The following is a 26,326-nucleotide window of genomic DNA, read 5'->3' as shown; positions in this document are numbered from 1 at the left end:
TTAAGATACCTTGTTACATCAGTTGTCACTTTGGACCTTTGTTCTCTTCTTGGGAGTATGAGGTAGTTATGGTTGAGTGTAAAATCAGGGGTTCAAAAGAGCCATGTCAAGTGTTCTGCTCCATTTCAAACCCAGCAGCTCAGGTCTTATCTGCATTGAATGTTTACACTTCCAGGTAAGATTTATTTGAGCCATCTCTTGATGAAGTATGTTTAAACAACATGCACAGGAATGGATGTTAATGCCCTCATGTCTCAAAATCAATAACTGTATCATAATTCCCTTTTGACTACTAGTATTCATCTAAACTTATCAGCCTGTGATTCAAAACCATCCTCAATGCAATACTGAATACAACCTCTTCCTGAGACTTGATCCCCTCTGGTCTGGGAAAATCTGTTTGGGACAAAGAAACCAGATGCCTAGACAACAGAAAATGAAAACTCACACTAAGAAATACAAAGATATGGCCCAGTCAAAGGAACAAACTTACACTTCAACTGAGACACAAGAATGGAAAGAACTAATTATTAATATTATTAGTCAAATAAATTTCCTAAATTAATTAAAATATCAATCCAAAATCAAATCAGTGAGTTGAGAGAAGATATGGCAAAAGAGATGAAGGCTATAAAGAGGACATTGGGTGAACATAAGCGATAAATTGAAAGTTTGAAAAAATAATTGGCAGAACTTATGGGAATGAAAGGCATAACACAAGAGATATAGGAAACAATGGAGACATACAGCAGCAGATTTGAAGAGGCAGAAGGAAAGATTCATGAACTGGAGAACAGGACACCTGAAACCCTACACACAAAAGAACAGATGGGGAAAAGAATGGAGAAATGTGAGCAACATATCAGGGAAATGAGTGACAACATGAAGCACATGAATACTCATGTCATGGGTGTCCTGGAAGGGAAAGAGAAAGGAAAAGGGGCAGAGACAATAATGGAGGAAATAGTCACTGAAAATTTCCCATCTCTTATGAACAGCATAAAATTACAGATCCAAGAAGCTCAGCAAATCCCAAACAGAATAGATCTGAATAGACTTATGCAAAGACACTTAATCAGATTATCAAATGTCAAAGACAAGAGAGAATTCTGGAAGCAGCAAAAGAAAAGCAATCTATCACAAACAGGGAAAGATCAATAAGGCTATGTGCACATTTCTCAGTAGAAACTATGGAAGTGAAAAGGCAGTGGTATGATATATTTAATTTACTGAAAGAGAAAAAAACATGAACCAAGAAATTTACGTCTGGCAAAACTGTCCTTCAAAACTGAGGGAGAGTTTAAAATATTCTCAGACAAACAGACAATGAGAGAGTTTGTGAACAAGACACCTGCTCTACAGGAAATAATAAAGGTAGCACTACAGACAGATAACAAAATACAGGAGAGAGAGGTTTGGAATACAGTTTTGAGAGATGGTAACACAATAATGTAAGTACACTGAACAAAGGTGACTGTGAGTATGGTTGAAAGAGAAAGTTTAGGGGCATGTAGGACCACAGAAGGAAAGATAGAAGATAAAGACTAGTACTATATAGCTTAGTGAAACCTAAAGTGGTCAATCATTGGGATAAAATGTACAAATTTTTTTTTACATGAGGGAGAACAAATGTATGTGAATTTTACAAGCTGTTAAAAAGTGGGTAATGTGGGAAAATACAATCAATGCAAACTAGAGTCTATAGTTAACAGTAACATCGCAGTGTGCTTTCTTTAATTGTATCAAAGGCAATACACCAAAGCTAAATGCCTATGAGTGGGACATAAGGGAAAGGTATGGGATTCTTGGTATTAGTGTTGTTGTCTATTTTATTTTAAGTTATTTATTTTATTTTATTTTACTTTATTTTAACTTTTGCTGCTTTTTAGTTGCCGTTTTTTCTTTCTTTTTCTCTTTCTTTCATCTTTTTACTTTTTTTGCCTCTTCCCCTTTTGTTGTGGCTATATTTTATCTTATTTTTAATTTTCCTTTTATCCTTTTTATTCTTTTTTTCAATTCTTTTTTGGAATAATGAATATATTTAAGTGTTAATTGTGATGAATTCACAACTATATGATGATACATAAACAATTGATTGCACACTATGGATGACTGTATGGTATTTGAATATATCCTTATAAAATTGCAGGGAAAAAATAAACAGAGGGACACAAGTGCTGAAGAGATCTTAGAGATGTATGTATTCACTGTTGGTGGGTAAGTAGAATGGTGTAGCTTATCTGGAGAAGAGTGTAGTGGCTCCACAAGATGCTATATATGTGGGTGTCACAAGGTCCTGCAACCTCCCTGTAGGATGTATATTGGAATATTGGAGAACAGGGAAATAAATGGACATTTACATACCAGTGTATATGGTGGCAGTATTCATGATTTGCAATGGACAGAGGTCTCTAAGGGTACATTGACTGATGAAAAGAATGGTGAACTGTGGTTTAGGCATACAATAGACTACTGAATGGTTTCAAGAAGGCATGAAGCTGTGATACACAACTAGGTGAATGGATATTGAGTACAGCATTTTGAGTGAGGCATGCCATAAACAAGAGGGTAAGCATTTAATGCCTCACTAATATGGACTACCTATAATGTGTAAACTTTGAGAACTGACTTAGGATACAGCTTATCAGGGGAATGCTTATTGTAATGGTCCCTAGACAATATGCTCTTACAGCAGTGACATATTTTCCTGAGTTGTAATGGTTACCTCTAAATCCTGAGACACTGAGCTACTTTGTATAACCTGGTCAGTCTCTGGAACTTTGGGTATCTCTCTGACATCTGAGGCTTGGAGCTAGAGCTTGGCAGCTGTGAATGTCAGGATTAGCCCATAAGGCAAATATTGAAAGAGCTGTTAAAGAATTCAGACTTTGCTTAGAAATATAAATGAAGCAGATACGTTTAGGACTAAGGCAAATCAGGCCCAAGGGTGAAGGATGATACTGACTGGGTTTTAAAACTACAACTTCTGTGTGAGACCAAGAAAGGAGAAGTTTATTTGGTGCAGGGTCTATATTTTCTGTAGTACATTATATAATTTAACTTATATTATGAGGTTGAACACCACAAGTGCATGGAGCTATGAAAGGGAAGTGGGATTTGATGAGTTTGTACAGGCTGGGGTGAAATCTTGATACATCCCAGAGTGATATGGGCAGAGAGTAAAAGTGTATTTGCAGAGGGGTGGGGCAAGATGACTGAGTGGTGAGGTGCAGGTTTTAGTTACTCCTCTGGGCAGCTGGTATATAGCCAATAACTGTGGAAAAGCCACCTCAGAGATATCTGTGATCAGTCATGCATCACACAATAGTCTGGGATGGGTGCAGCAGCTGAGATTGCAGTGAAACCTGTAAGTTCCCCTGGTCAGGGGGCTGGCACATCTCCCCATCAGGCATGGCAGACATTTTTGTAGCTGTTTCTTGAGAGAAGAGGAAGCAGTTTGTACTGAGACCCAGGAGGGAGGCCCACAAAGGCTCCTGTTGATAAATAATTAACAGACTAAGACTGCTGAATAAAAGCTCCAACCACAGATATACTGAGATGAGACATGAGAAGATCTGGGAGCAATCACCCTGGCAAAAAGGAGATATGGCTAGGAAAAACAAAAACAAGCAAACAAACAAAAAACCAGACTTCTGGAGTTGGGGGTAAACATAATATGGAGAAGGGCTGGTCTCAAACAGAATCAGGCTCATATGCAAATCTGGGAAGCTTGGGTCCTTTTCTGAAAAGCAGGTTTTTCTAGTTTCTTGTTTCCTCTTCTCTTCTCTTTCTCTCCAACTCCTTATCTTTTTGCATTTCAATAGCACATCAGAGCTTCTGTATCAACCTGGCCTCTGCAAAGGTGGAATTAAAATTGTCTCACAGCAACTATTCAGTAGGAAGAGATACTAGCCTAAAGTGCTTATCTTTAAATAGTCTATACTGGGGCTGACAAAGTATGGGGGCTGAGGAAAAGCCTTTCTTTTTCTTTTCTTTTACCTTCTTTTTTACCCTCTATTTTTTTCTTGGTTTTGTTTGTCTGTTTTGAAATAACTATTCCAAGTAGCCCATTACAGGAAGCCTCAAAGATTTGCAGTTGGCCACTGGACCCATGCAAAAGCAGAGTTAAGATAGCTCTGAGAGACAGAGCAATGAGCTCAGTGAGGGAGACAACTCCCTAAAGGCATAACTTCCCCAAGAAAACAGGAGGGGGCCCCAGCTCAGGTGGCCAGCCCTCCTTCAGAGAACTCATTTCCCAGGGCCTGGAAAATGAAACCAGATTGACTCAGCCACACCTCTGAGAGGGAAAAGGTGTGTGGAGAATTAAAGGCACCTATGACAATTCTTTACACTGGTAGGGAGCTGCAAGTTGACAAGTGCCACCTGATGTACAGAATAGGAAAAGCACAGAGTCTACAGGCTTCACAGGAGGATCTGACAATGTGTAGATTTTTATTCTCAGGGAAACTCCATCTCTCTTCCTGAGACTAGGGCTTGGCTGGACTGGGAAAATCTGATTGGGGACAATCATATCTGAGGAGACTCTCTCACAAAAAGTTTACATAGAAGTAGAGCAAGAACCAGAAAATCAAGAGCTGAAAAACTGATTAACTAAACCGAAGTTACAGTAGAAGTCTAGAATAAGTTGAACTGGATACCAAAGAAGAGATAGAGAACAAAGCCAAACAAGAAAAATCAAGATAAAAGAGTGAAAATGAGCTCCAGAATAAATTAATCAAGAAAACTGGATGCTTAGACAGCTTAAGAAAATAAGCCACACTAGGAAACATGAAAATATGGATCAGCCTAAGGAATGAACTAACATTTCAACTGAGATATGGGAATTGAAACAACTGATTAATAACCAAACAGGTCTCCTAAATCAATTCAAAAATCAAGTCAAAAACCAATTCTATGAGCTGAGGGAAGATATGGTAACAGAGATGGAAAATATAAAGAAGACATTGGGTGAACATAAGGAGGAATCCAAAGTATGAAAAAGCAAATGGCAGAACTTATGGGAATGAAAGGCCCAATAGAAGAGATTAAAAACACAATGGAGACTTACAACACCAGATTTGAAGAGGACAAAAAAAAAGGGTAATAGGATAAGTGGATAAATGACCTGGAATACAAAACATCTGAAAGCCTACACAAAAGGAACAGATAGGGAAAATAATAGAAAACTATGAGCAGGGTCTTAGGGAACTGAATGACAACATGAAGTGCATAAATAGGCATGTTATGGGTATCCCAGAAGGGGAAGAGAAGGGAAAAGTGGCATAAAGAATAATTGAGGGAATAATCACTGAAAATCTCCCAACTCTTATGAAAGGCATAAAATTACAGTTTCAAATGTGTAGTGTACCCCAAACAGAATAGATCCCAACAAACCTACTCCAAGACATTTACTGATCAGACTGTCCAATGACAAAGACAGAGAGATTTCTGAAAGCAGCAAGAGAAAAGTGATCCATCACATACAAAGGAAGCTCAGTAAGACTATGTACAGATTTCTCTGCAGAAACCACAGAGGCAAGAAGGCACTTGTATAATATATTTAAGATACTGGAAGAGAAAAACTGCCAGCAAAAAATTATATACCCAGCATATCTGTGCTTCAAAAATGAGGGAGACATCAAAATATTTTCAGGCAGGCAGACACTGAAAGAGGGGATTTATTTGGCTACAAATATATAGTTCTATGGCCATAAAAATGTCCCAACTAAGGCATCCAGAGGATCAAGAGGCATCAAGAGGATACCTTCACTGAAGAAATGGCCAGTGGTGTCTGGGATGCGTCTGTCAGTTGGAAAGGACATGGCTGGCATCGGCTGTTCCTTTACTCCTGGGTTGCATTTCAAAATGGCTTTCTCTAAATGTCTCTGGATTTCTCTCTCTTAGCCTCTTTGGAGCAAACTCTGGGCTAGCATCCCTTAGCTACGCATCTCCAAATGTTCTTCTGTCTGCATCTCCAAGCATCTCTAAGCATCAGCAAGAGTCTGAGCCTGTGTCACTTATTTTAAAAGTTCCAAATAAACTAATCAAGATCCACACTGAATGGGTGGGGCACACCTCCATGGAAATAGTCTAATCAAAATTATCACCTATAGTTGGGTCAGTCAAATATCCCACAAGATTGGATTAAATTATGGCTTTTCAGGGACATAATATATCCAAACAGGCACATTCCACCCCTTAGGCCCCCATAAGATATTATCTTTCCATATACAAAATACATTCATCCCATCACAATGTTAAAAAGATATCATTTCAGTAACAATAGGTAAGTACAAAATCTTATCAAAATCAGTTACAGATGTGGTCTGTCCTAAGACAAATTTCTTCTCTGGCTGTAGACCTGTGAAATTTAGAATGAGTTATCTGCTGCCAATATACAAAGGAGGGACAGTCATAGGATAAACTTTCCAATTGTTATAGGGAGAAACAGAAAGGAAGACTGGGTTCATAGAACCAAAACAGTTTCTAAAACCTGCAGGGAAATCTTCATTTGATTTCAAAGTCTGAGTCCTATATAGAATGAGGTTTTATCCTTGGGGCTTGAGAGAGCAGAAGTCCAACCCTTTCCAAGGGCGTTTGATGCAGCCTTTTTTCTCCAAACACAGATGAGTGCTCCAATGTATCCACACATTGGGGAGACCACCGTTTGCTCAGCCCCACCCCTCTTCAAACATCAGGGTACCACTTGGACTCTGCCTTTCTGGGGCAAAGGATCTCCCATCTCTGAATAGAGGGGTGGTGGCCAGGATGTCCCCAATCCTTGGGAATATGCTCCAACCTCTCTGAGACCTTGGGTGGCAGCACTCCTCTTGAGCATCAAGGCAGAAGGCCCACCCTCTGCCTCCAGGGCAAACTCACCCTTTCCATGTTTGTGGGACACTCTGCTCTCCCTGCCCAAGATATCTTGACTCCAGATCTCAATCTCCATGGATCTGTCTTTGAAGAAATTTTTCATTCAATTTGTTTCATCTCCACCTCCTCCAGTACAGACCAACACTGGTTCCATTTATAAAGATCTGGCAAAAATTCTGTAGGCTTGGTATGCAATGTACAGGGGTCAAAACCATCAGGCAATAGGACTTTCCACAAAACCTTGCTGGATAACTCCATCTCCAATCCTGGCTTGTACTGAAATGGTGGTTGGCTTCAATGTTTGGTTAAATCTTCATGTGGGAGGGAACAGCTAAGATGGTGGCATAGAGAGGAGTGGAAGCTAAGTAGTCCCCTGGAACAACTGAAAAAAAAAAAAAAAAAAAACAGAAACAACTAGTAAATAATCCATAGTAACCATGGGGGGACAAACAAGACCATCCGCTCATCATACACCAACATGAATTAGGCAGAATGCCTGAGACCACAGCATAAAATCTGTAAGTAAAAACTGCAGTTTCAAATCAGGAGACCCCTTCCCCACAGTCTGAGCTGCAAAGCCTCATGGTGCCAGAGAGAAGCTTTCCCACAGCAAGTGAATATAGCTCAGCTGAGCTCCAACTGGGGTTTTAATTAGTGAGGGTGAACTGTTCAATATGAGTTATGAACCCCAACAAGCAGACAGAGGCTTTGGGTGATGACTGACCTTTGAGAGACAGAGGATCACCTCAGACTAGCTCTGAAGGAAAATTTCTGATTCTTTTTCAGCTCAGTGGAGAAAGCCTCAGCCATTTTCAGTTCCTGTGCTGAAACCCAGACAACCTTAGAGACAGCACAGGCAGAGAGAGACCATTGAAATGCTAATGACTTCTCCCTATAGGGTCTGTCCTCTCTAAGAGGAAAGGGTGGGGCCCACGTCTACTACCCACCTTCCAGAATCATATCCCAGAGCCTGGGGAAAACAGCCACACCTCCTTACACTAGTCAAGAATTACAGGCTAACAGGCACCACCTCCTGGGCAGAAAAGCACAGAGACATGAGGCATCACAGAGTGTACCAATTTGCTAAGACACACCCTCAGGGAAACCAGATACTGAATATTTCTTCCTTCTGGTCTGGGAAAACCTGAATGGGGTAACCAAGGAAACCATGCCTAGACAACAGAAAACTACAAACTACACTAAGAAAAACAAAGTTATGGCCCAAAGGAACAAAATTACACTTCAACTGTGATACAGGAATTGAAATAACTGATAAGTCAATTCAAAAAGTTTAGACACATGATCCTAACCATCCCAGATTCATTCCAGGCAAAAAGTTTAGGGAAGATATGGTGAAAGAGCTGATCCATATAATGAAAACACAGGATACACATAAGGTAGAAATAGAAAGTTCAAAAAACCAACTGGCAGAATCTGTGGAAATGAAGGACAACATGAGAGATGAAAGACACAATGGAAACATGCAACAGCTGATCTCAAGAGGCACAAGGAAACACTCAGGTACTGGAGAACAAGGCACCTGAAAGCCTACACACAAAAGAACAGATAGAGAAAAGAATGGAAAAATATAAGCAATGTCTCTGGGAACTTAAAGACAAAACAAAAAGCAAGAATTTATGTGTCATTGGTGTCCCAGAAGGAGAAGAGAAGAGAAAAGAGGAAGAAGCAATAATAGAGAAAATAATCAATGAAAATTTCCCATCTCTTATAAAGGACATAAAATTATGGATCCAAGAAGCTCAGCATACCCCAAACAGAATAGATCTGAATAGGCCTACACCAAGACACTTAATAATCACATTATCAAACGTCAAAGATAAAGAGAGAATCCTGAAAGCAGCAAGAGAAAAGTGATCTATCACATACAAAGGAAGCTTGATAAGACTATGTGTGGATTTTTCAACAGAAACCATGGGGGCAAGAAGGAAGTGGGGTGATACATTTAAGATACTTAAAGAGAAAAACCACCAACCAAGAATCCTATATCTAGTAAAACTATCCTTCAGATATGAGAGAAAGCTTAAAATATTCTCTGACAGACAATGACCTTTTGTGAACAAGCTACCTGCTCTACAGGAAACATTAAAGGAAGCACTGCAGACAGAAAGGAAAAGACAGGAGTGAGAGGTTTGGAAAACAATTTTGAGAAATAGTAGCAAAGGAATGTAAGTACAGTGAACAAAGATGACTGTGAGCATCATTGAAAGAGGAAGGTTGGGACCATGTGGGACACCAGAACAAAAGATGAAGGATGAAGACTGGGACTGTGTAACTCAGGGAAACCTAGGGTGCCCAATGATTGTAATAAAAGGTACAAATACATTTTTACATGAGGTAGAACAAATGGATATCAACATTGCAAGGTGTTAAAAATAGGGTGGAATTGGGGGGAAAATACAATCAATCCAAAAAAAAACAAAAAAAACAAAAAAAAAAACACTTCATGTGGGGCTGTAGTCTCTGGGGTCTCATTTTCTGGAAGCCCAGACTTTCCCAAGCTATCAGTTTCTGGTTTCTTTGTGACCAAGAATTCATTTCTCAGCTTATTTCTGTCCTGTTGCATTTTACTATAAGCTGCAAGGAGAACCTAGGCTACATCCTCCATATATAGTCTGGGGATCTTCTCAGCTAAGTATCCCAGCACATCACTTTCAAATTCTGCCTTCCGTTTGACACCAGGACCCAATTTTGCCAAATTCGTTGCCTCATTAAGACAAGGTTCATCTTTTTTTCCAGTTGGCAAAGAGAAATTCATCATTTCTGCTCAAGGTCTTATCAGAAGATCTTTAGAGTCCATATTTCCAAAACAGTCTCTTAAAAGCAATGTAGGCTCTTTCTATCAAGCTCCTCACCATTCTTCCAGAATCTTCCCCTTATCCATTTAAAAAACCATTCCAACATGTTTGGTATTTGCAAACTCAGCAGCACCCTACTGCTCTGATACCAAAATCTGTTCTGGTTTGCTATTGCTGCCATTTTAAAAACACAAGAAATGGATTGGCTTTTGTAAACAGGTTATATTCAGTTACAAAGTTACAGTCTTAAGGCCATAAACTGTCCAAGGTAAGGCATCATCAATAGGGTACCTTCGCTGGAGAAAGGCCATTGGCATCTGGAAACCTCTACTAGCTGGGGAGGCATGTGGCTGGCCTCTGCTGATCCCATATTTTGTTACAACTCCTCTATCAGCTCTTGTGCCTTCTTGAAAATGTTGCTCTTGGGGCTTTTGTCCTCTCTTAGCTTCTGCAGAGCAAAGTGTCAGCAAAAGTCTGCTTTTGTTGGTCATCTCCAAAATGTCTCTCTTAGCTGTAGCTCCTCTCAAAAAGGTCACTCTCAGTTGCTCTGAATTCCTTCTGTTTGTGAGCTCTTTCTATAGGACTCACTAATCAAGACCCTCCCTGAAGGGGTGGAGTCACATTTCCATGGAAACATTCAATCGAGAAGTCACACCCTAATCAAAGGTGTCACAGTTGGATGGGACACATCTCCATGGAAACACAATCAGAAGATTCCAACCTAATCAACACTAATATATCTGCCCCACAAGGTTGCATTAAAGAACATGGAATTTTGGGGGACATAATACATCCAAACTGGCATATTTACTGTCGATGATTGTATGGTATTTGAATATATCCCTATAAAATTGCAGGGAAAAAATAAACAGATGGACACAAGTGCTACAGAGAATTTGGAGACAGAGATGTAATGTATCCACTGTTTGTGGGGAAATAGAATGGGTAGCCTATGTGGAGGACAGGATGGTGGTCCCACAAAAATCTAGATATGTGGGGGATATGAGGTCCTGCAAACTCATTATGTGGTATATAATTGGAAGATCTGAGTGCAGGGACATGATTGGACATTTGCACACTGGGATTTATGGAGGCAGTATTCGCAATTTGCAATGGGTGGAGGTGGACAAAGGGTGCATCAGCTAATGAAGAGAATGGTAAACTGTGATGAATGCATACCATGCATACAATTGAGTATTGAGCAACTGTGAGAAGGAGTGAAGCTGTGAGACATGCAATGTGGTGAATGGATCTTGAGTACAGTATCTTGAGTGAAGCATGCCATAAACAAGAGGACAAACAGTATAAAGCCTCACTAACATGGACTAACTATAATGTGTAAACTCTGAGAACACAGTTAGGGCACAGCTTATCAGGGAAATGCTTATTGTTATGGTCCCTAGAACATAAGCTCTTATAGCAGTCATGTCTATTCCTAAGTTGTCAAGGTTATCTCTAAATCCTGAGATGATGAGCTCCTTGTGTATAACCTGGTTGGTCTCTGGAATTTTGGGTATCTGTCTGGCATCTGAGGCTTGGAGCTAGATCCTGGCAGCTATGAATGTCAGTATTACCCATATGGCAACTGTTGAAAGAGCTGAAAAAGACCTCAGACTTTAATTAGATATAGGAATGAACAGGATATGGTTAGGACTAAGGCAAATCAGGCCCAAGGGTAAAGGATGATACTGACTGGGCTTGAAAACTACAACTTAAGTGTGAGACCAAAGGAGGAGATACTTTTCTGTCCAGGATCTACATTTTCTGTAACACACTAGATAATTTAACTTGCATGATAAGTTTGTTTGAACATCATAGGTGCAGGGAGCAGTGAATGATAAGTGCAATTTGGTGAGTTTGTACAGGCTTGGGTGAAATCCTGACACATCCCAGATTGATATGGGGAGACACTGCAAGTGTATTTTTGCCCCCCCACCACCACCAAGGTGCTGGGGAGAAATGCAGGAGTGTTGGACTTCCCCACCTGAGCTATTGCTGATTTTCCCACAAATATTGAGGACTGCCAATTTGGTGGGATGAGCTCTCAATCTGGGGGCTTTCCCTTTTGAGGGTAGTTGCTGCAAGGGAGAGGCTAAGCCCACCTAGCCTCTAATAATTCTGCCTAAGAATGCCCCCCCCCCCCCAGAGAGCCTTTTTGTGCTCAGATGTGGCCCCTTCTCTCTAAGCCCACTTGGCAGGTGAACTCTCTGCCCTCCTCCCATGTGGGACATGACACCCAGGGGTGTGAATCCCCCAGCAATGAAGGAAATGACTCCTGGAGATGAGCCTGCACCCAGGATGTTACAGCAAGGCAGTTGTGGCATTTCGACCTCAGGTAACATCAGCCACCTTTTGATCCATGTTTTAGCCAACCACCCAAACTGTTAACATCCTTTCTAACCCTTCAAACTACAAAGTTGAATGCAAAATCTCCGCTTAGGGGGCCTATATCAATAAATTCAGCCTGATCCAACTCTATATTCCTTTCATGATTATCCCACAGCCTTAATATCCATATCTACACATATTCCCCTGATTTCTGTCTGTATAAATTGGAAAACTCATACAGTTATTTTGGAGGATAGCATACTTCCTCATGGGACATACTTCATACCTCACCTTTTGGGACCTGTTGGGACTTTATTGTAGTTATAGGTCTTGAAGCAAAGACTGGTGCTGAGGGTGGGTCATGAAAAGAATGAGAAGTATCCCTCAAGCCACTTACCTCAGGACACTCTGTTGCAGTTTCATTTCCTGAAACAGGATTAGTCTCTCCAGACAGAGGAGTGAGGGCTGCTTCCTGGGGAGGTGATTACAGGATTAACAGGCACTGAAGTTTTAATCTCTTTAGGTAGAGGTTGGATGTCAGGCTCCTTAAGGAAGACTGGATATTGGGAAGCAGGCTGGAGGATGAGTAGCTGTTTCTTCAGGGCAGATGGGAGGTGTGGGGGCTGTTTCCTCAGGACAGACTACTACAGGTACATCTAACAAAGTCTCAACAGAATCCAGGGTTCCAATATCCTCACTGCCGTTATTATCAATCCATATGTCCCCAGTACAAGTTTCAGGATCCCATTCTTTTCCAATCAATGCCTTTACTTTGACAGAAAACACCCTTCAAGGTTTAGATTTTAGTTACATTGTAAATCTGCTACTTGCACAATAAGTCTCTGCATCTGGTTTTCAGAAATCTCAAGTCTGCAGCCACAGGAAATAAGATTTTCTTTCAGGGCAGACACAGAAACCTTTACTTCTATCATTTGGCACTTAAATTTCAAATTTGAAGTCTTCAGCTCACCCCTTTCTCTTATAACTTTATCCAGCATATCTAAGAGCAACCAGCCAGCATCACTGTTCCTCTTAACCCTGCAAAACTCAAAAACACTATCACTCAGAGCCTTGCTTCATACAAGAGTATGATTAGGAGAATCAAATGATGATTTTTTTATCTCCATTGCCAACACATGCCATGCACTGTCACTGTCATCTTGATTATTGAAAATGGAGTCATTAGTGTTTTGAATTTATTCAGAGTAGAAAAACAATTGTAAAAGCCCATTTTAAGTTTCTATTTCTCAAGAATTACTCCTGGTATCAAGTTATATTGGTTAGTGTTTTCTAGGTAAACAGAATCAGCAAGAGGTGTCTATAAATATAAGATTTTATAAGTGTCCCAGGCTATGGGTATGCATGAGTCCAAATTCCCTAGAGCAGGCAGCAAACTGGCAACTGCATTGAAGTCATATGATGAACTCCTCAGTCAGCGAACTAGCACCTCCGATGAAGGCATTTGATGGACTCCCCAGGCGGCAAATTGGCAACTCTGATGAAGGTATTCGATGAGCTCCTTGGAAGTAAACTGACAACTCCAATGAAGGTGTTTGATGAACTCATCAGGTTGTGAGTTGGCAACTTCAATGAAGGTGTTCAATGAACTCCTCAGGAAATGCTTCACTGGCTAGCTGAAGAAGTGAAGGGCCTGTAACTTTCTTGCTTAAAAGTCTTCAACTGATTGGATTAAATCCAGCTTATTGAATTCTCTCATTGCTGAAGACATGACCTTCATTGATGCAATCAGTCACAGCTGCAGCCAATTGACTGAAGATTTAATATACCAGCCTTCTGGTTTAGCAACCAGCCTTCTGGTGTAGTAACCAGGCACAAATGTCCTTACAGTAATGGTCAGGCCAGTGTTTGATTGACCAGACACCTGGACACCATCACCTGACCAAGTTGACACATGATCCTAACCATCCCAGATTCATTCCAGGCACACAAAGATGGTTCAATATAAGAAAATAAATTAATGTAATACAACACATTAACAAATCAAAAGAGAAAAATCAAATGATTCTCTCATTGGATGCTTAAAGTACATTTGAGAAAATTCAGCATCCTTTTTTGATAAAGACACTTCAAAAGGTAGGAATTGAAGGAAACTTCCTCAGTATGATAAAGGGCATGTATGAAAACCCATAACCAGCATAGCACTCAATGGTGAGGGTCTCAAAGCCTTCCCTCTAAGATCAGGAATGAAACGAGGATGTCTTCTGTCACTACTGTTACTCAACATCATGCTAGAAGAGTTAGCCAGGGCAATCCAGGAAGGTAAAGAATTCAAAGGCATCCAATTTGGAAAGGAGAAAGTAAAACTGTCATTATTTGCAGATGATATGATCTCATATTTGGAAAACTCTGAGAAATCAGTGGCACAGATATTTGAGGTAATAAACAAATTTAGCAAAATAGTGGGATACAAGATCAATGCACATAAGTCAGTAGTGTTCCTATACTTTAGAAATCACCTAACTGAAGAGACACTCAAGAAAAACATCCTATTCTCAATAGAAACCAAAAAAACAACAAAAAAAATCAAGTACCTAGGAATAAATTTAACCAAGGATGTAAAAGACTCAGAGACAGAAAATTACATAACCTTACTAAAAGAAATAGAAGGGGACCTAAAATGATGGAAAAATATTCTGTGTTCATGGATTGGAAGGCAAATGTTGTTAAGATGTCAATTCTACTCAAACTCATCTACAGATTCAATGTAATTCCAATCGAAATTCCAACAACCTACTTTGTAGATTTGGAAAAGCTAGCTATCAAATTTATTTTGAAGAGAAAGATGCCTTGGTTTGTTAAAAACAGTCTAAAAAAGAAAAACGAAGTTTGAGACTTGCATTTCCTGACTTTGAAACATATATAAAGCTGCAGCAGTCAAAACAACATGGTATTGGCACAAAGGTAGACATATTTATCAACAGAATCAAATTGAGAATTTGGAAATAGACACTTAGACCTCCAGTTGACTGATCTTTGATAAGACCCCTGTGCTGGTTTGGTTGTATTATTTCTCCCAAAATGCCATGTCCTTTGATGCAGTCTTGTGGAGGTAGATGTATTAGTATTTAATAAGTTGGAACCTTTGGATTAGGTTGTGTCCATAGAGACGTGACCCACCCAACTGTAGGGTGATAACTCTGGTTAGATAATTTCCATGGAGATGTGGCCCTGCTCATTCAGCATGGGCCTTCATTAGTTTACTAGAGCCCTATATAAAAGCTCAGACAGAAGGAGCTTGCTGCTACTACTGAGAGACATGTTTTGGAGATGGCCATTGGAGGTAGACTTTCACTAGTCTAGAGTTTGCCTGGGAGAGACTAAGAAAACATCCCCAGATGCCTAGAGAGGAATGTCCTGGGAGAAAGCCATTTTGAAACCAGAACTCCAGAGCATATGCCAGCCATGTGCCTTCCCAGCTAGCAGAGGTTTTCTGGAAGCCTTTGGCTTCCTCCAGTGAAAGCACCTGATTGTTGATGCCTTGCCTCGGACACTTTATGGACTTAAGACTGTAACTTTGCAACCAAATAACCCCCCTTTATAAAATCCAATCCATTTCTGGTGTTTTGTATAACAGCAGCATTAGCAAACCAGAGCAGATTTTGGCACCAGAAGTTGGGTACTGCTGAGCTTAAAAATACCAAACATGTTGGAATGGCTTTTTAAATGGACAAGGGGAAGATTCCGGAAGAATGGTGAGGAGCTTGATAGAAAAGGCCTAGACTGCTTTGAAGAGACTGCTGGACTCCTAAGATATTTGTGATGAGGGCTTAAGCAGAGGTGATGAACATGTTGCAAACTGGAAAAAAGGCTATCCTTGTTTTAAAGTGGCAGAGAATTTGGCAAAATTGAGTCCTTTGTGAATGGAAGGCAGAATTTGAAAACAATGATCTGGGATGCTTAGCTGAGGAGATCTCCACACTATGTGTGGAAGACATAACCTGCCTTCTACTTGCAGCTTATAATAAAGTGTGAGAGGAGAGAGAGACTTAAAGAAACCAGAAACTGATGGCTTGGAAAATTCTGGGTTTCCAAAAAGTAAGATCCCAGAAGCTACAGTCCCATATGAGGATTTAACCAAACATGGAACTCAACTGCCATTTCAATATAAGCCATGATTGGAGATAGAGTTATCCAGAAAGGATTTGTGGAAAGTCCTATTGCCTGACAGTTTTGACCCTTGTATACTTCATGCCAAGCCATCAAAATTTTTGCAATATCTATATAAATGAAACCACTGCTGGTCTGGACTGGAAGGAACAAAGAAGGAATAAATTGAAGGAAAAATTTCTTCAAAGACAGATCCATGGAGGTTGAGGTCTGGATTCAAGAAGTCTCACCAAGGAGAGTGGAGAGGCCCATACACATGGAAAGGGTGAGTTTGCCCTGGAGGCAGAGGGTGGGCCTTCCACCTAGATGTTCAGGAAGAGTGCTGCCACCCCAGACCCCAGAGAGGGTGGAGCACATTCCCCAGGGATTGGGGAAAGCCTGACCACCACCACACTGTTTGGAGAGGGGAGAGGCCTTGCCCTGGAGAGGCAGAGTTGAGATGGCACCCCGCTGTTTGAGGAGGGTGGGGCTGAGAACGTGGTCTCTCCAATGTGTGGATATGTTGGAGCACTCACCCAGCATTTGGAGGACAAAGGCTTCCATATAAGCCCTTGGAAAGGGTTGGACTCCTGCTCTTTCAAGCCGCAAGGATAAAACATCATTCTGTAAATGACTTTCAGACTTTGAAATCTAATGGAGTTTGCCCTGGAGGTTTTAGGAACTGTTTTGGTCCCGTAAACCCTGTTTTCCTTTCTATTTCTCCTTATGGCAATGGGAATGTTTATCATATGTATGTTCCTCCTTTTTATATAGGAAGCAGCTAACTTGTTCTGAGTTTCACAGGTCCACAGCCAGAGGGGAATTATGCCTTAGGACAGACCATACTTATAACTGATTTTGGTGGAATCTTATACTTACCTATTGTTACTGAAATGATTTAAGTTTTTGTGATACTGTGATTGCATGAATGTATTCTGCATATGGAAAGATCATGTCATTTTTGTGTCCAGGGGGTGGAATGTGCTGGTTTGGATGAATTACACCCCTCAAAACACCATGTTTTTTGATGCAGTATTGTGGAGGCACACATATTGATCTTGATTAAGTTGGAATCTTTGGTATTAGGTAGAGTCCATGGAGATGTGACCCACACAACTGTAGGTGATAGCTCTGATTAGATAATTTCAATGGAGGTGTGGCCCTGCCCGTAGAGCATGGGCCTTGATGAGTTTACTAGAGCCCTATATAAAAGCTCAGACAGAAGGAGCTTGCTGCTACTGCTGAGAGGCATATTTTGTAGACAGCCATTGAAGATAGACTTTTGCTAGTCCAGAGTTTGCCTGGAAGAAACTAAGAGAACACCCCCAGATACCAAGAGAGGAATGTCCTGGAAGAAAGCCATTTTGAAACCAGAACTATGGAGCACATTCCAGCCACATGCCTTCCCAGCTAAGAGAGGTTTCCTGGACATCATTGGCCATCCTCCAGTGAAAGTACGTGATTGTTGATGCCTTACCTTGGACACTGTATGGCCTTAAGACTGTAACTGTGTAACCAAATAAACCCCATTTATAAAAGCAAATTTCTGGTGCTTTGCATTAGTAAACCAGAACAGCCTCCAAATCCACTGAACTGGAACATAACAGTCTCTTCAACAAATGTGGCTGGGAGAACTGGATATCCATATTCAAAATAATGAATTAGGACCCCTATCTCACACCCTACACAAAAATTAACTCAAAATGGATCAAAGACCTCTATATAAGATACATTATCATAAAATTCCTAGAAGATAAGGTAGAAAAACATCTTTAAGATCTTGTATTATGAGGTTGCTTCTTAGATCTTACACTCAAAACATAAACAACAAAAGAAAAAATAAATAAATGGGAACGCCTCAAAATTAAAAGCTTCTGTAACTCAAAGGAATTTTGTCAAAAAAGATGAAGAGGCAGCCAATTCAATGGGAAAAATATTTGGAAATAATTTATCTGAGAAAAGACTGATATCTTACCAATAAAAAGAAATCCTACAACTCAATGACAGTAGTACAAACAACCCAATTATATAATGGGCAAAGGTTATAAAAAGACATCTCTCTAAAGTGGAAATGCAAATAGCTAAAAAACACATGAAAAAAATGTTCATCTTCACTAGGTATTAGGGAGTTGCAAATTATGATTACAATAAGATATCATCTCACAGCAATTAAGAGTGGCTGTTAAACAAACAGGAAACTACAAATGCTGGAGAGGATGTGGAGAAATTGGAACTCTTTTTCATTGTGAGTGGGACTGTATAATGATACAGCCACTCTGGAGGACAGTCTGGAAGTTCCTTAGAAAACTAGATATCAAGCTACCCTTTGATCCAGCAATTTAACTTCATGGTATATACCCAGAAGATCTGAAAGCAGTGGCATAAACAGATATTTGCACACCAGTGTTCATAGTGGCATTGTTCACAATCACCAAGAGATGGAAACAATCCAAATGTCCTTCAACAGATGAGTGGGTAAGCAAAATGTGGTATATACACACGATGGAATACTGTATGACAGTAAGAAGGAATGAGGTAGTGAGACATATGACAACATGGATGAACCTTGAAGACATAATGCTGAGTGAAATAAGCCAGACACAAAAGGAGAGATATTGTATTACCACTAATGTGAACTCTGCAAAAAAGTAAAATAAACGTTTTATATTGTAGAATGTATGGGACCTAGAGATAGACAACAACTAGTAAAAGGGGAACAATAATCTAATAAGAACCTGTAAGTTATTGAGGGTAATATTTTTTAATTATTTAAAATATTTTAATAATACATTAAATCATCAAAAGTAATTTTAAAATCCATGTTGAACAAAATATCAAAATCTTAAATATAATGTTAGTTTGCCACACTGCTATGACAAATATCACACAATGGGTTGGCTTAAACAAGAAGTTATTGGCTTGCAGTTTTAGAGGTCAGAAGTCTCAAATCAAGGCAACAGCAAAACCACACTTTCACTCTCAAGTCCATGGCACACTGGTGCTGCTTTGCCACAATCCTTGGGGTTCTTTGGCTTGTATCTCTACCTCCTGTCACATTGCTATGATCTCTCTCTCTCTCTTTCAGGTTTTTGCTGACTTCAGCTTCTAGTGCCTCCCTATGGCTTTGTCCATCTTTCTTTTTTTTAATTAAATTCAGTTTTGTTGTGATATATTCACATATCATACAATCATCCATGTTGCACAATCAACTTTTCACTGTACCATCATATAGTTGTGCATTCATCAGCCTAATCTGTTTTTGAACATTTTCCTTACACCAGAAAGAAGAAAAATAAGAATAAAAAATAAAAGTAAAAAAAGAATACCCAAGTCATCCCTCACTCCCACCCTATTTTTCATTTAGTTTTTGCCCCATTTTTCTACCAATCCATCCACACACTGGATAAAGGGAGTGTGATCCACAAGGCTTTCACAATCACACTGTCACCCCTTGTAACCTAGGTTGTTATACACTTTTCTTCAAGATTGAATGCTACTGGGTTGCAGCTTGATAGTTTCAAGTATTTACTTCTAGCTATTCCAATGCACTAAAACCTAAAATGTGTTATCTATATAGTGCATAAGAATGTCCACCAGAGTGACCTCTCAACTCTATTTGGAATCTCTCAGCCACTGAAACTTTATTTCACTTCATGTCACATCCCCTGTTTGGTCTAGAAGATAAGGGTAATCTTAATGATATGGGAATGCTCAGGAATGACTACGTTTTGTTAAAAAAAACAAAGATGATGGAAGATTAAACCTTCAATGAGAATTTAGAAAGGGGAAAGGAAACATCAAGAGCAACCGCATGAGCAAGGCATGAAGAGAGAAAGGGAAAATGTCTTGTGCATAGTCAAAAAATACGGACTTTGACATCACAAAAACCTGATTTCATCTTGGACCTTCCAGGGATAGAATTGACTGGAGATAAAACATTCTTTGAATTCCCACTTGTTTATTCAGAGTTTTGGCATCACACAGATAAAGTGTCTGGCATTATAGTTTAAAACAATGTTTTAACTTATAAACACTAAATTATACCAAAAATGTAAGCTTAACTGCCATATTGTGGGTGTATCATAAAACTTAGTCACATACACTTCTAGGTGCAGGGTGCCTTGAGAAGCAGTGCCTAACTAACTCTATGTAAAGTTCATGATTTTCTGCACTATAGTTATTTATTCCTTCTGAGTACCCATGTATGCCTGACAACCTCTTTTTACCTCAGTTATTCTCAAGCAATTGGGAAATTAATATTATGTAACTGAAATGGTGATTGTAAGGATTTAATGATTCTTAAGTCCTTTAGATGCTTAGAGAAGCACCACATAGTCTTTTCCCAGAATAAGAAGAATGATGCTGATCACCAGCTATTTTAAAACAGATCCTTTTCCATTAGATTTCCAACAAATATGTGTACATTTCCATTCAATGCTAACAGGGTATCATGACTCCTCAACACTTATCAAGATGCAAGATTTGAATTGATTTTAAAAGTCAAAACTTCAAAAACCATTTTCTAAAACAGTCTGCAGTTCTAATCAAAAAAGAATAGTTTGAATAAAGCTGAAGGTTTTTAAAATTTTTATTTTTATAAGTTATAGAAGTAAAGCATGAACCTTGAAAAATATTTTATCAGTGATAGAAGGATAGAAAGTTAGAAAGTTTAAAGTCAAAGGACCATTTCTAACCACAAGCACTCACTGACCTTGCATAAACACTGTAGTGCATGATAGTTTTATGCATTTTTATAAAGGTGTATTGTACATGTACATTCATTTATATATTTTACTTTATATAAAATATGCAATATGATCATAATAAGTAAGTGGTATTATTACATGACATTTTAATTTAGTAATTTACATGTACATAATTTTACTTCAGTATTTATGGATTTTCCATTTTAATTGCTGAATACTATTCCATTTTATGGCTGTACCACAGTTCACTTAATTGGCCCATTTTTGCTGTAATGCTATAATGAAGCACACTGTATTGCTAAGGAAGAGGGAAATACTTTATTTCCTCAAGGCCATATAGTTAATACATAACAAAACCTGGGATTTGAATCCAGGGATTTGACTTTATAGCTGATGTGTGTTTCCTGTGTCTGAATTTCTTATGGAGATAATTTCTCCAGTAAATCATGGCTAATAAATGGTGCTAGCAACATGATACGTGAGTGCCTTGGGTCATCATTAATGAACAGTCAGTGGCCCTGTGTCCCTTGGAAAGTCTATGCCATGAGTACATGTGCCATCAATCATACATGTCTCTAATTAAGGGCTTTAAACAGATTATTTCTGTTGATAAGTGTTCTGGTTTGCTAATGTTGCCAGAATGCAAAATACCAGAAATGGATTGGCTCTTATAAAAGGGTTTATTGGTTATAAAATTACAGTCTTGAGGCCATAAAGTGTCCAAGGTAAGGCATCAACAATAGGGTAACTTCACTGGAGAAAGGCCATTGGCATCTGGAAAACCTGTTAGCCAGGAAGGCACATGGCTGGTGTCTGCTGATTCCATGTGCTGTATTCCAGCTCTTCTCTCAGCAACTGTGTGTTCTTCAAAATGTTGCTCTTGGGGTGTTTGTTCCTCTCTTAGCTTCTCCAGAGCAAACTCTGGGCTAGCATATGTCTGCTTTCAATGGCCATCTCCAAAACATCTCTCAGTTGCTCTCCAAAATGTCACTCACAGCTGCTCTGAGTTCCTTCTATTTGTCAGCTCTTTTATATGGCTCCCATGATTTAATTCAGACCCATCCTGAATCAGTGGAGTAACATCTCCATGGAAATTATCCAATCAAAGTTCTCATCCACAGTTGGTTGAGTTACATCTCCATGGAAACACTCAATCAAAGGATTCCAATCTAATCAACACTAATACATCTGTCTCCACAAGATTGCATCAAAGATCATGGTGTTTTGGGGGACATAACACATCCAAACTGGCACAGTAAGTTTTCCTAATTTATCTTGCATGAGAACTGGTTAGTGGTGATGGAATTATCTACAATAGCACTTTTGTAGAATGGAAATTATTATGTCATTGTTGATACAAGTGTTATGTTTTCTTGGAATTCTTCTGGGGCAAGGAGCTTAGTCCCAAAAAATCTTCCCTGATTTCACCGTGCTGTTCCCAAGCAAATCACCTCTATCACCCCCAATATCACCATCATTACCTGTAAAGGCAGAACTCCTCACAAACATGTGCTTTTGTATAGATATCAGTATAGCAGTATATAAAAAATTTCAACTCACCTTTATATTAAAAATGAAAACCAGAAAGTATCATTAACTAATTAAAACAGAAAGGAAGAAAAATACAGCATAAATTCTTTCTCAGAGGTGTTTGGTAGAAAAATAAAAATTAAAGGAACTTCCTACAAAATGAAAGTAGAAAATTCATAGATGAACAATAAACAGATAGAAGATAGGTGATAGAGAGAGAGAGAGAGAAATGAAAATTAGAACATCTCTCTGAAGCCATCCTAGAACACCAGCTATTTCCATGCCTCCCCTTCCTTACAGGACATTTCTGAAATATAAAACACACTTTTATTTGCTCAACTTAATGATATGAATAGAGGCCAAAAGTCACTTGCTTTGGTATAATTTGTCAAAAGAGATTAAATTAATTCAAACTAAAAGTTGTTGATAGCTCAAGGCTCTCTGTCATGTGACCACAATTTGTATAATAGAGAAAAGAGTTCAATTAACAGCACTTTTCAATTATTATATAATTGTGCATGAGTTTAGTTGATTCAATTATTTCAACAATTTTAAATTATCAGCTCAAATTAATAGGAACCTGTTTAATACTCGAATAAGTTTTTAAGACCACCTCCAAAGCTCAGTCTGGACTTATTTCTGTGAACTCCAAAAACCCAGTCAGTTACCCAATGATATCAGTAGGTAGAAGGTAGAAGATTGTGCAAATAAATTTTCTAGTATTATATCAAGGTAACTAAATGTCTGGCCCCATTTGGATTTACTCACATGAAGCTTCTTTTACAGAAGAACTAGGAATCATGACACATTAGGTTTTAATTTGGTTATTCCAAGTGTGGAAGTGAGTAAATCAGGACATTAAATCAGAAGTTAGTTTGATAGAACTAGAATTTCTAGTGATTTTAAAGAGAGATTTAAAACAGCTGCCCTGATTTTCCAAAGAACTTGGGTTGCCAAAAAAGCAAGATAGCTAATTTACTTACAAAATCATTCATGAGATTGTCTGTTGTTTAACTATATTTTGAGCTTAATCTGAAAAGTTTCCAATACACATCTTAGAAGAAACATCATTAATAAGATGCTCTCCACTGGTTATTTGACCTGGGCTAAGCGGGCAGAGTGCCAGTTTCAAAAGTGGTGAAAATGTGCAGATTGCGTCATTCCAATTGCTTACCTCTGAGGTTGGGTCTCTACTGACTGAGGAGCTAATCAGCATTCAGTGAATTCTCATCCACCCCTGCAGTGACAGGTTGTTCCCAGGGGTACAGCTTCACTGGAGCCAGGCCAACCTGATGCTTCACAAACACAAAACCAAATCATGGTATTAACCATTCAGTTAGTTGCCCCAGGAATAAGCCTTTTTCTTTGCTAACAGAATAGTCACACAGTGCTCCATCCACCTGATAATACAGATGAAGAAAAAGCAATGCAACTTATTCTTGGCCACTTAGAAAGTAACAAGACTGAATTTTTCAATCAGCCAGTCTAGTGCTCTTTTCACCGATTAAGACAATTATAAAAGTGATGTCACTCTGCACAGCTTGTCTACCATTAATAAAGATTAAAAATATGTATATCAGCCAGAAAGAAAAAATAAGACTACATTCTCTCTTATTCACAACAAATAATATTCTCAAGTAACGATTTTCCAATTTGGAAATATTGATGGTTATATCCCTCATTCTTTCCCTACCTTAAATAATAAAATAATATCCCACAGTTACAATATATTTCACAGATTACAATCAGTTCATTGACATATATGACCTTATATCCTAGTCTCCGGAAAGGGAAGATTCTTAATTTTACAGAATATAATCCTTATAGGTGATGTGCTGACCTCCGCAACCAGATCATATTTACTAACATTCTCAAGTTACTCCACCTTGTTGCCTAACCATTTAGACACTAGTCAGGTTGGTCTTTCTCAACAATTTTTTCATTATCACACCCTAAGTAATCCCTTTAGACATTTTTTCTAATCAACCCTGTCAGAAATTTTAATACCATAGATATGCTATATACCTATCTATGCTGTTTATGTGTACTTGTGCTTTATATGTAAAAACAGTATGATTTTTTCATTCCCCAAGACCCAATTTTACCCTCTTGTGGAAAACATCACCCCCATCACAAATGCATGTATTAAGTTAACTTACTTGTAGAACAAAAGGAAAGGTAACACCATCATGCAAACATGCACCTTATTAAAATTTTAGCTTTGTTTCAAACAACTACACAAAAATCCAGTTTTTCTTTTCTCCATCAGTCTTTTTCTTTCATCATACTTATTACTAACAAAATTATATTAATCATATTTTTACTTGTTCATTATTCCCCACAGACTTTGTTAAATAAAAACATGACCCTTTTCCATACTCTTCAACATAGTATACCCAGTCCCTAGAACTTCCTATCACTCAGCACACTGAAAAATATTTCTTTGATAAATGAAATTATTCAAAATTTCCGAAATTTAATTGACCATGGAGCCATTTTTTTCACTACATATTCCAGTAATATATCTAAACAACAGGATGGAATAACAATGGGAAAATCCCTAAATAAACACTATTTAGCTCTTCAATGTGCTACTCTCATGCCCAAATAGAGGATCAATGACTTCCATGGTTGAATTACCCTTTTACCCTCCAAACACCACTCTCATTCATGTGTTGCTTTCTCTGAAATTCAACCATAAAGGATTCATTCTTTGAGCCATTTTATCCCACTTTTCAAATATGCATATGTTCATGAAAGGCATTACATCTGTGGGAATGAGATATCAGATGGTTTTTCTGGACACAAGAGGAATCAAGAGAGTAAGAATAACCTGGGAAGCTGAGGTCAAGGGAGATCTGAAGGGAAAAAAAAAACAAAAAACAAAAAAAAAAAAAAACAGTAGAAATCCCCAAAATAGGGAAGAAAGCCTCAAGGATACTCTTTAAAATGTAGCCAAGGATCTTTTCTGTATTTTGATATTTTCTCATGATTCTACATAACAGTATTGTCAAGTGGGAAGAGTAGAAGGGGCAGAGTTGAAAAGACTTGAAATTGTTCCATAACTTCCTTAAGCCTCATTTTAAAGCCCTTTTTGATAATACTTGCTGCTAGAATTAAGAGTGTTAAAGAATGCAAAGAACCTAACGAAGTGCATTCCTCATAATTAGCCTTTCAATAATGGTTAGTTCACTCCACTCACTTAAATAATCCCTGCTCTTTTGACTGAATTGGATGTGCAGATTAAACAAATTATCCACATGTCAGATCCAAATATTGCTTCTCATATTCATCTTTAGGAGAAAGCATACAGACTTCCTTTTATGTTGTTTTACTTTTAGGAAATAAGTATAAACAGATGACAGTTGTTCCCCATGAGAGATGTTTGATGAAGTGTGGAAAGAAATATCTAACTCCTTAACATTATTCCTAACCCAGTAAAATTCCACCTATTGAGAATGCCAGATTGCCTTTCATTTCCTTCTTTAGTTCCTATACTTCCAAGTTTGCTGTTAAGAGTTTATAATTTGTGTCTCATTAATCTTCTCACTCCTTCATTCAGGACTTACTTTCTCCCCTAAGATGCATGATTGGTCTTAGGTTCCCTCTTCAAATTCTCCCTTTTGTCTGAGGGTGGCATTAGCTCCAAATTTCTATACTTATCCCTGGCTTACTCTCGTCTCTCATCTAACAGTCTTAAGGTAAAATGAACCACAAATCCTTTACTCTAGATTCTCTTGAAACATTTCTCAAAATCAATTGCAACCCTGGTGATTTGAATAGATTAAGTGCTGATTATATCCAGCTCTAGGCCTAGACTTTTAACAGGTTCTATTATTTTATGAAGATAGCCATGCATAAACCAGGACACATAGTCACCCCAAAGAACAGCTGTATCTCGTTCTAGCATTACTATATGAACAAGTTATGGAGGAAATAGCCCCAAAGGATGACAGAGTTTGAGAA

This window comes from Choloepus didactylus, chromosome 14, assembly GCF_015220235.1.
Source record: "Choloepus didactylus isolate mChoDid1 chromosome 14, mChoDid1.pri, whole genome shotgun sequence".
Lineage (NCBI taxonomy): Eukaryota > Metazoa > Chordata > Mammalia > Pilosa > Megalonychidae > Choloepus > Choloepus didactylus.
This window is presented reverse-complemented; position numbering follows the sequence as displayed.